Source organism: Leptidea sinapis, chromosome 1 (genome assembly GCF_905404315.1).
Source record: "Leptidea sinapis chromosome 1, ilLepSina1.1, whole genome shotgun sequence".
NCBI lineage: Eukaryota > Metazoa > Arthropoda > Insecta > Lepidoptera > Pieridae > Leptidea > Leptidea sinapis.
Window position 1 is genome coordinate 3,342,984 of NC_066265.1, and position 12,974 is coordinate 3,355,957.

A 12,974-nucleotide genomic window follows, 5' to 3' on the forward strand; every position below is an offset into this window, starting at 1 on the left:
GACGTGTGATGATTGTAGCTTTGTTCAGAAACGCCTGAGTTAAATTTGGCTTTGGGTACCAACAGATTTTTATATGGGAACGTCTTGTGTTATGTTAAAGAGCTTGCTATTATATGCCCAAAATGTTAGTTTACGTGAAAACAGTTTTTTATCGTACTCTAAGACTGTTAAGAAAAAGAGTATTGTATCCTATTTAATAGTAGAGTTTTCAACCCTACCTTACCTAATGGATAAGATTAGATATGTGGTTAGATTGCGACATTCCTAATTGATATACATATTAAACGTAATGTCATCAAATAGGTACAAATTTAACCATTCTAATTAACATATAAAGGCGCTAACGTAACATTTAGATATGTATCTCTAACTAATAGTAAAATTATGTTGTTTTATTCTTGCTTGTACATGTAAGGCTCTGTCTTTAAATATTCATCCATAGCTATATCCATAAATAGCATTCATCAAAAAAAAAATCTCCGTAATTCGCTGGCATAACAGCGTTATCGCTTCGCGGAAAACTTTTCTGGAATATTTTCTACGTGTTTACTAAAAACGGCTTCGATTTTAATTCAGCGCAGCGGTTGGAAGGCAACGCGACGGCAACCAATTATTACACAACATTAAATTCTCATTACCTTCAATGCAAATTGAAAACAATTTGCCGGGGCCGTGCAATTGGCTGCTGGTACACGCGACTGTATAGAACGCGATAGTCAATGGTGTTTTATAGTCTCTTCGGAGACAAGGGTCGTGCTTCTATTAACTATTCCACTTTGACGATTGATCTTTACTTTCGAACAATGCTCGTGCTTCCATCGCGGTGAAATACAATAAAAGATATTCATATAGATTTATTCTTAAATATATACATTCTATCTTAGATTAGGTATGTATTGGGTTGTTGTACTTCTATTTATTATAATTTCATATTATTTTCTACATTTATATACATATTTATAAAGAAACAATATTACAAACATAAATATGAAAAAAGGGAGTCACGGCAATTGGCGTTGGTTCACGACAATTCCGCCGGTGGTTAGGGCGACAGACTGATGAACTTCCGCACGATGCGTGCAGTTCCCAAAACAGCTGCTTTCTGTAACTGACCCTTTATCCAGTTATTAAGCGAGAGCCTCTTGAGATGATGATTATTATTATTTTTTTATATAAGAGGGGGCAAAGGGGCAAGAGGGTCACGGGATGGGGAGAGGTGGGGCAACCGCCCATGGACATCCGCAACATCAGGTGTCAAGAGATGCGTGGCCGGCCTTTAAGGTGGGAGTACCTATGCTCTTTTCTTGACGGTCCCTAAGTCGTATCGGTATTAAATTGTAGTGTCTGTTTATAAAGACAAAATTACAGTTTCATAGTTGATATTGTATATTTACATGTCACTACAGTTCAGTTCAGAAAACAAGTGTGTAATTTTGCAAGTAATTTATTACACGTCCCTGCCGTCTACTGTTTACTAGGTACCAATAACTAGTTACACCCACTTATCACCAACAACACTCTCGCAGCTGTGTAATATCGCTCTGAATATTCATTTTGAACGCTCAATCACTGCATACATATAAAGGAAATATATCTCTAATATATAACATTCTCGTGTCATGGTGTTAAACATTGAACTCCTCCGAAACGGCTTAACCGATTCTCATGAAATTTTGAGTGCATATTGGGTAGGTCTGAGAATCGGACAACATTTTCATCCCCCTAAATGTTAAGGGTGGTCCACACTAATTTTTTTTTAATTTTTTTAACATTTTTTTTTTTAATTTGTATGATTATGAGTTAGCATTAAAAAATACATACAACTTCAAATTTTCACCCATCTACGATCAACAGTTACTTTTGTATCGCGATTTTAATATCGGCAATACAACGTTTGCTGGGTCAGCTAGTGTATGTATATAAGTTGAAGGTGGTTGAAGTGCGGTGGCAGTTAATATATTATTAGGCATCTATTTTGTGCCCGTACGAACACTGCACACTTACTACTGCTTGAACTAATCGTGCGTCAATATTTATGTCTATTCAAATTCAAATATTTTTATTCAAAATAGGATGTGATATCTTATTGAAAGTCAAAAACTACCACCCATTCCAAAAAGTATGCCTCAAACCTGAGAAGAACGGGCGCAATAAACTCAGCGGGCTTTTTCTTTCAATTTTCATAAAAAAATATGGTTACGAAGTAATACTGTACAATTCAATTTATTGTTTAACAGCCTGAGCGTGGTCGCTCCATTCCCAATCTGTGCCACAATCAAGAAAGTCATTTATGTTACAGTAACGTAAACGTTACCATACAAACGTTTTTTAACAATTCTAAATTATGCTGTTGTTATACAATGTTATTTTGTGAAAACAAAATTCACTCGTTCACAAAAAACACACCACGAATGTCATAAATCGCACAATTTAGTTTTTTCATACAAACTTTATTAATTAAAAACTTTACTATTATTAGACACAGTATCAAAATTAAAGTGCCGTAGAAATGAGCCTACGTCTGGTGGGTCTGGCTCAATAATATTAGGCCGTCGGTTCTAATTATAGCAACAAAGGAATGACGTACAACGTTTTCATCTTAGTAAGGCAACTATACCGGAATTTTCCGCCAACAATATTATATATTATGCTAATAAATATCAGTGTTGGATTAATAAACCTTTGAATGATTTCATTTACAACATAACAATGCTTTATACTATATATATATATGCACAAAACTTAATATCATTAAAACTTTCGTGAGTAATGTAAGGCATTATTCAATTATTTATTAATACGGCTTTACTCACGTTTTTGTCTTTTCACGTTTGAATAGTTTTGGACCATTCGGAAATCCTTCATCAGGATGAGTGTGGTGGTTTCGCGATAAAGTCCCACCTCTTACTGCGGACTTGGGCTCGTAGTGCGCGACTGGACTTCCGAATGGTCCGAAACTAGTCGGTGACACCGACAAAAACGTGAGTAAAGCCGTATTAACTAAATAAACTTAATATCATTAAGTATATAGTAAAAACCATATGACTACCAGGTAGTATCGAGTATGTATCGAGAATACTGGCAGCATTTCTACGTTGGACAGGTAGGCTAGTTGGCCGAAATAACTACTAGAGATTAGGTTCTCAGTAGGTTCATTGGGGCGCGTAGATAATACTTTGTACAATCTCCACGCCTCTTCGACCCCGGGGTTAAATCCTCGACACTAAATGGCACAACGTAAGACCCACTGAGACACCTGTGACTGTTTTCGGCAGTCGATACAGCCCTAGCACCAACTATCGCCTGATAGTCCAGTAAAGAAAAGTTTTAAATCGACATTTTTTGCGGATGTTTAAATTCTCGAACATATTTTCAGTTTTTTTATGTAAAATAAGGATACAGAGTCAAAAAAATAGAAAATTAGCTTGCAGGGGTTGTAAAAACAATAAAAACAACCCCCGAAACTGCGAAATTTTTAGCGAAAAAACATTCAAACAAAATCGATAGATAATAAAAAAATCTACCAATTTGTCTATTATCACTTTCCTCGTAAATGCAAAAGAAAAAGAAATATTTGCATCTAAAAATTGCAATTGAGCCTGCTGCTACTGATAAAGTTCCCTAATTTTTAAAAATTCATAAAAAATTAACTAATTAGCATTTTTAATGTTTTTTTTAAATCTTTTCTATTTTACATGAATGACATTTCTAGAGATTTTTTTTTTAATTTTTAAAATTTAATAAATTTTAACTTTAAAAAAAAATATCATTAAAATTAAGAAAAAAATTTTTTGAAATGAATGAACATAAAAGATAAATATTCAAAAGAGATTTGTGGGTGAAAAAAAATTTTTTTTTCTTAATTTTAATGATAAAAAATACTTTCATCCTTGGTGTTGTTGATAATTGCTTAAGCAATCTTATCACACCAAAAAACCTGCAAAAAAATGACAAATACCTTAATTAGTGTAAATTGTAGTACATGAATGCAGCGGCCAGCAAAAGAGCCGGATGATGGACGAAAGTGCAAAAGTATAAAGATCTGCTTCCAATTGTTACGACATATTGTACAGTAATAGTACATTACTTTTTGTATTACAAAATTGTATTACAAATGGTTGCCTGGAAGAGATCACTATATAGTGATAAGGCCGCCATTTGCACCATAACATGTAATTATGTATGTTAGTAGCTAAGTCATATTTTGTTAATGTGGTGTCAAAAAAGTGGAATAAATAAATAAATAAATACTTTGCAGTACATTACTGCAGCGGCCAGCAATAGAGGCATTGATAGACTAACGTGTCTTTACACGTTAGTCTACCACTATTACATATTATTTGGTCTTACGTAAGTTTATCAATGTCTAGTTGTGGCCAAGGATTTTCTCAAATAATATTCAGAAATTGCTGTACTGGGCAAATGTACAAGCGAGCACCGACCGGCAAAAGTTATACGAAAGTTCATATTTGTCGTAGCGGCCAAATAAATTAAAAATGGAACGATCTTTTACTCTGAAATATGGTAACCAAGGGGTTAACTTATCTAGCTTTTATCTAAATTTCATTCTTTAGCACGGGAAAAAGTATTGTTGTTCGTTGTTCGTCATTGATTTTGATAAATTATTGTATTTGAAATAATGAGTTTATGTGAAGACAATGAGTGTGAAGAATTACTTTTTTTAACCTAAATTCAAGGGATGGAGGGCCCGTTACGATTTAATTGTCGCGCATTTATTGAGAAAAGTACTTGACCATACCTAGGAATTCATGGACTTACGTATGACGTATTACTACTTCACACGTTATTCTATCAAAGCCTCCTTTGCTGGCCGCTGCAGATAATGTACTGCAAAGTAATGTAATATTACTGTACAATATGTCATTACATTTGGAAACAATAGTTCTTTATTCTTTTATGAAATGAAACGTCACAAAGGTATCTCACTCCCGCCTCAAGGCTTTATTATCTGAGCTCTATATTCGTAGCTTCAGGCGTACGGTAGGGACAGGTAAAATAGAGTGTCTACACAATGCCAGAGTAGGTAGAGCCTCACAAAGACATGCCGCCCTTCCACTTCATATTAACGACATCAATTCAGTCTCTACATTTCTGAGCGACAGCTAAAATAGGGCGTAGATGGGAACCGTATAGCAGCGTTTCAAAGTAAAAGCCTTAGATATTCAGCTTTGTCTATCTGACTCTTCAAGTATCGCCTATTATAGCTGTAGTTACTAATTGCTTGCAGCTTGTGTTTTATTATAAGTATACAGTAGTCTCATTTAGCTTTATGCTACGTATGACCTTACACCATTAAAACAGCCATATACTTCATTAATTTTTTTTACGTTGAAATACTTCTTGCATTCTCATGAAATGCTTAATAGATTCCAAATTATTATGGCATGGGTATTCTATAACGACTTAAAGAGATCATAAATAAAAAACAAATATGGAATTCGGATTACAATTGAAGCCAGATGATGGCCAGTCTTCGGCTTTGATAGTCAGTAGCTTAACTTTCTAGTCACGCCTTTTTATATAAGAGGGCGTCATTAATAGAGCACGGCAATACTTCAAGCCGGCTCACATTCTAGCGCTCTACAAAGCGCAGGTCCGGCCACACATGGAGTATTGCTATCATCTCTGGTCTGGCACACGCCAATATCAGCTCCACCCATTTGATTGCGTGCAACGTAGAGCAGCTCGAATTGTCGCGGACCCAGTGCGCTGTGAACGGCTGGATCACTTGGCGTTGCGTAGAGATGTCGCTTCATTGTGTGTATTCTACCGCATTTATCACCGGGAGTGTTCCGAAGAGCTGTTTAACCTGATTCCTGCCGCCGAATTCCATCTTCGCACAATACGCCACAAGTTAGGATATCATCCCCACAATCTGGATGTGTGGCGGTCCTCCATAGTGCGGTTTTCAAGGAGTTTTCTTCCACGCACTACAAAGCTGTGGAATGAGCTTCCTTGTGCGGTGTTTCCGGGACGATACGCATGGGTAACATGGGTAACCTTCAAAAAAACCGCATACTCCTTCCTTAAAGGCCGGCAACGCTCCTGTGATTCCTCTGGTGTTGCAAGAGATTGTGGGCGGCGGTGATCACTTAACACCAGGTGACCCGTACGCTCGTTTGTCCCCCTATTCCATAAAAAAAGAGGGGGCAAACGGGCTAGAGGATCAGGAACGTGGTGAGTCAACTGCCCATGGACACCCGCAACACCAGCGGTCAAGAGAGCCGGCTTTTGAGTTGGGAGTACGTTCAAAGCTTGAAGGTCCCTAAGTCATATCAGTTTGGAGAAAATGCAGCCGGTAATTGATTCCACAAAGTGGTTTTGCGTATGGAATGGTTGTAAATGCTAGACGTCAACACGAGGCGGGTGGAATTTCGCATTTTGACGTAATGTCCGGTGGTCAAATTCGGCTGTAGATATCAAACTAGAGTACTTCCCGTGATATATGCGGTAAAAGATGCAGAGAGAACTCACATCTCTACGCAACGTCAAAGCGTCAAGCCGATCAGAGATGACTTGATCGTGACGAGTCCCTATTCATTGTTTCCGCTCAAAGAGAAGAAGCTGTTACTGGCAACGCTCGTCCAGAGGTGAGGACCGTTATTCTCCATGTAAAATCGAATTTGCGCCTTATATAGTTTCTGTCGTTGGCTTGAAGTACTACTACTGTGTCGCTCTTACTGAATACAGCAAGCTTTTTAGTGGCAAATTTAGCCTTCTCTTCCAAGTTAGCTTGAGTGAAAATGAGAAATTAAAGAATGAAATATAGTAAATATTAAACGCTGAAAGTGACACAGCTCCTCAAAAAATACGCCTTGGCCGATGTTTTGATACCCTTATAGAAAAATTGCTGTCACACCTTAATAGCTAAAATCCCAGCAAACTGTCACTAAACCGGATTATGTCCCTGTTGTACCCTAACGACTTATTGAGAAGCTTATCTAGAGCTTTAAGCGCAAACTCTGCCCTTATGCTTATTGAAATGTTTCTCAATAGTACTCTGAGACTCTCTAATCTGTGTCAATAGTATTTTTTCTCGTCAGCAAATATAATTTATACGTAACCCCTCTTTGCGTACAGCCTTAGATATTACCGCCCTATTCATGTTAAAATTAGGCGGTGAATGTTAGTGCGTCTTGTTGTTAGTGTACGTGATTGCGACATAGTAATTTAAATTGTATAGTCTTATTTAGATCTATATGGCTTATATAATTTAAACGTCTATACAGTCTCTTGCTGTTAGACAACCGATAAAAACAGGCCAGATTTTAGACTTTAGCTACGTCTTACAAAATGTCATATAAAATGATCTAAGCTGTATGAGTGGATATTGCATATTATTATTACCTAATCATAAAAAATATTTCTAAAAATTTAATGATATAATTATTTTTTTGAAATTTTCAAATAAATAAATTATACAAAACAAAATTTTAATCACCCTTGCGCGGGCGCTATTCACCTACGTGTTGTGACGGCTACGGCGCGGCGTGGAATTATGTATTTTTTTTTATTAAGGTTAAGTAACTCTACCCGTGTGTTCATATAATCGCCGTTGTTGCGCCACGCTATATATTATACATGTCTACACATCGCAGTAATATTATATAGGATGAGATATCACCGGAACAGATAAGTCCAACATTTGGTTGCTTTTGGTGAACCATTAGCAGGATAATATATCAACAGTAATAAAGGATGAGATAACAATAATGAAAGTGTATACTGATAGCATCAAACTCTTATTCAACTTCTTGTAACACTTCTTGTGGTATAGAATGAGCTATGGAAAACAATGGCAAAGAGTGAGTTATCGATATGATATAGGTCGTTATACCCCTAGCGAAATAGCTTTTCTTCTTTATCTAAAAGATTTATAGTACTTTCTCTTGTTCATTCTGTTTTTTATGGAAGGGAGGTAAACGAGCGTACGGGTCATCTGGTGTTAAGTGATCTCTCTTGCAACACCAGAGGATTCACAGGAGCGTTGCCGGCCTTTAAGGAAGGTACGAGCTTTTTTTGAAGGTACCCATATCGTATCGTGCCGTAAAACCGCACAACGAAGCTCATTCCACAGCTTTGAAGCACGTGGAAGAAAGCTCCTTGAAAACCGCACTGTGGAGGACCACCACACATCCAGACGGTGAGGATGATATTCCAATTTGTGGCATGTCGTGCGAAGGTGGAATTCGGTGGCAGGAATTCTGTGACTAGCTAAATATAAAACAATTATTTATCATTAATATGTATTATTTATTTGAATAACTGAATAAGCTATAATTTTATTTAATATTAGGTACTTAATAATAAAGAATATTATTTTTATGATCTTAATTAACAGTCAATAGGTAATGGCGCAAAAGGAGGAAAAAAGTGTTAATGTCCTTATGTACTCACGCAAGAAGATATTCTTATCTTCTTTATAAGAAAAATCCTTAAATTTTATTATTTATACGTTTGCAGAAAAAAGAATATTGTAATAAAGAAGGTACTCAATATAACCAATGAAAATATTGTTATACCGCATTATTTAGTTATATAACGTGTAATAAGTAATTATATATCATTAACTTAATTGTTTTTATAAAATTAGATAGAATTTTTGTTTTATTTTAAAACTTGTATATAAATCGAAACTACATATTAAAATATATTTAATTCTCTTCCATTGGTTATGGTTCAGTAGATAGATCAACTCCAATCTGAGCTTGAAATGTAGGATGTACGACCACACATAACAATTTCATCCAGATCCAACGAACAACGGGAAACTTTTTCTCTATCGCACTCTAGCCTTTATCGCTGAAATCATTATTTTAAATTTCACCAACCCTTGATCAACCAAACTACATCAACTTTGTAATTTCCTTTAGTCCAATTTACGTCCATATCAACAGTTGAATTGATAATTAAAATGTAACTTTTATGCCAACGAAGCCAATAAGTGGTCGCAGAGTGAAATATAATTGGCGCTCGGCATGAGATAAATGGAGAGGATGATTCGAAGCTCGTTAATTGGCAATCGCGGGTCGATCTCCGGTCCGCTAAACTAAATCCGGCCTTCACCAACCGGATATGTCTGATGCTCAATTAACTCTCGCATTCGAAATATCCTGAATTTGATCCTTTTTCATTTCATATTCACAATTTACTCTTTTCATTATGCACTAGGGCCCGCTACAGTGCCCGAGTAGATTTCAGCGGTTTAATTCAATGAACGTAGCTTTTTTTATATTTAATCAATTGCAATGAAACAAACACTAAATATTACGGAAGTCATACCTCTAATATCAGAAAAAAAGGTGTTTGTGGTTTTATGAAACCAAGGTAAAAGAGAAACTTTTTTTCACATTATAGACAAAATAATATTCCACTAGCTGTGTCGTTGTTTACCAAAAGCAAATAAAAGTTTCACTTTAATAAATAACTACATTTACATTAAACACTGACAAAAACAAACAAAATAGCGTGAAGCACTGGCACAATTGAGTAATACACAGGTCAGCTGCTACGAACTATAGGTGCTGCCCGACCGTCATGCAACACACAGACGAAAAAGTTTGAGACGATGTAATAAAAGTTTCACTTTAAAAATATTCATATCGGTTTAATCGTTTCTCATTCTAAAAACTGTTTTCATGGCCTCGCTGACAAAAAAAAATGTGTGGTTTTGTGAAACTACGATGCAGGTGAAACTTTTTTAATAAAATAACTTATTAATATCAGCATAGACAAAAAATCAAATTTATATATTGTGCTTTACATATTCATATACAATGAAATAAAAAAAAACAGGTCAGAGGTCAGGGGTTTGATCCTACTCTCCCTTTCGGAAACCAGAGCATATATCTAGCGGTCTAAGGAGACCGCGCGGCCAAACTGACTTGAGAGCAGTAGTTGAAATTAATGATACAACTTCAACCCTACTACATTCGGATTGTAATGTGACATGTGATAGATGGGCGGGAAAATTTGAGATGATGTAATAAAAGTATCACTATAAATAATGCTAGGCTTACATACATTCAACTAAGTTTTTACGTAAATAAAGTCGAAGCAAAGACTAAGTATGCTCCATTGATCTCAGCCTAAGTTAGGGAATAGAGAAATATTAACCAATTTTCTTCTGTAAATGTTCACCCCCTTATTCATAATAGTCTACTAACTTAAAGCATTGCTAATTCTCACTCTGTCTTCTTCTATTGACCTAAGTCAGAATGAGAAAAAACACTCCCAAGCGGCTGTTTAAAGTTAGCGGACCATTATGAATAAGGGGGTAAATGTTTATTTTGTTGTAGGAAGAAGGATGGAAGCTAAACCGCAATAACTACTACCAAGAGGGATGGTTGGCCACGGGCAACGTGCGCGGAGTGGTAGGAGTTACGTTCACGTCGTCACACGCGCGGCGCCCTCACGAGCTACCACTCCGGACAAACTACAACCTTAGGGGACACAGATCAGATGTAAGTTATCTAATAGTTCAATAGTTAATGTCAAAAATCAACGAGAACAACGTAAATTACAACAACTTTAACAATCTACATTTTTCTACTAGTCTCTCGCGTGTATCCTGCCCGTGTATGCATGCCTGAACAAACAAACCTCATTTTTATTTATTTATTTTCTACATCTTAAACTACAGCGTCACAATTTGTATATTAATTATATTATAATATAATAATTCGGTGAACGGATCAGCCTAGCTATCCAACGCAGAAATGCTGCCAGTATTCTTGGTACGCTTCCCCGTAGTGATAGTTTGAATTTATATTTATTGTAAATATTATTACATAATAAAATGAAATTATAGTTATAATATTTACTTTGCTTGAATAAAATAATACTGTTCATTGATTATAACATATTCTATAACTATATTAGTACACATCAAAAAAGTCTAAGCAACATGTAGATACTAATTTAAATTTTAGGATGGTTTTTCACATTATAACGTTGTATTTTATTTATAAAATAATATTTTTACGGTCATATGATGTACAAATAACAGCTGTTGTCTTTATAAGTTCTTTTAATAACAGAAATTAACAATATTAGAATATACTGCAGAAACTATATAGAAAGCAACTATACATTTTTTAACAAAATGAAATTTCTAAATAAAATGAATTTATTGTGAAATAATAGGATAAATTATTACATAGTATGGCCTCCTCTGCTATTCAGAATTTGTCAGCAACGATTATTCATTGAATTAATGAGACTGTTTATGTCATCTTGTGGTATTCGCTCCCAATGGAATTGTAGTAAATCCTTCAGCTGTTGGGTTGTTATCACTCCGTCCAAGTCCTTCAAAACACGTCTCTGGAGCATATCCAATGCGTGCTCGTTGGGGTTGAGGCCTGGTGATTATGCAGGCCAGGGCAATACCCGGACGTTTTCCGTTGTCAAGTATTGACTGGTTCGCCGAGCTGTATGTGAACGCACATTGTCATGCATTAACGTAAAATTGGAGACAAGGGTTTGTGCAAATGGATGCACATAAGGTCTGAGAATATCTTCAACGTAATTTTCAGCGTTCATGTTTCCATTTACAAAAACGAGCTCAGTTCGCCTGTTCTTCATAATACCCGCCCATATCATAACTGTTGAGCCGCTGTATGGATGAACTTCCTGAGTGCACCTGAGCCTTTCAGTATTTCCGGGCCGACGGTACACTCGCACCCACACGGGTTCTTGTATCAGACCTACACGAATCGCGACTCATCGGGAAACATAATTTTATCCCATTGTTCCTGGGTCCATGTTCTGCGTTCTCTACACCATTCATTTCGACGAGCGCCATTCCCGTGACGTATCGGTGAGCACCTAATTGGGCGTCGAGCTCGTAGGCCGTATTCATGTAGTCGATTTCCCACAGTTTGGGGACTTACATCAACACCACTTGAATTTTGTAGCCTCAAACTTATCTCTCGAGCGGTTAACATTGGTTGGCGTCTTGCAGTCAGTTGTATGTACCGGTCTTGCCGAGTGGTTGTACTCCTTTTACAGCCTGAATGCTCTTCAGCGGGTTCCCTTGTATTATTGTAGCGCTACCAAAGACGACAGATAGCACTTCTATGAATGCCAAAATGCCGAGATACCTGAGATTGATTACTTCCCGCTTGCAACATCCCTACAGCTCTTTGCATTTCATTTGCAGTCAAATGACGTCGCTCCATGACGTAAAGAATATCTAACAATTCAATTTTGTCGCTAACTTTATTTAAATGGTTGGTAAAATTATAAAGTCAAGACTAAACGTAGCAATAAAAACGCACTTAAATTCAAACAAATTCCCTTTCATTTAATTTTATGAAAAAAAACAAAACATAATCGATTTTTTTTTACAACCTGCCAGTATGTCATCAATAACAAAAAAGTTTACATACCTATGCACTTTGAGTGAATAAGACTTAAAAATTAATTAATATAAATGGTAAATTTGTAATATCATGCATGTTGCTTAGACTTTTTTGATGTGTGTATAATAAAACTGTACAAAAGACGTGTCCGTATGTACATAAGATATTTTTGCAAATAACCGATTCTAGTTGTCGAGTGTAGCTAAAAAAAAATACCGTCTATCCGTCTGTTTTTTGTACACAAATCTTTGAAACTAACGAAAAGATTTTCATGAAACATTCACGAATGCCTTCAGCGCAGCCTGCAGCAACATTTAGGCTGAATTTGATCAATTTAATTCTCACTAAGTACGAAGTTGTAACAGACTACTACTAAACTTTATTCTACAAGTAGCCATTCCTTTGAATTTAACGGCGTGCTGAGGTAGATACAGAACTGTAAAAGCTTTTAAGCGTTATCCTTGTTTCCTACACCTACTCAGTGTAGAATTTGTAGCACCCTCGTAGACGCTATTGTCTGAGTTGCGAACGACTGTTGATCACGTTCTTCGCACCAGACGCACTCATTAGCCATATAATGTCTCACAGTGG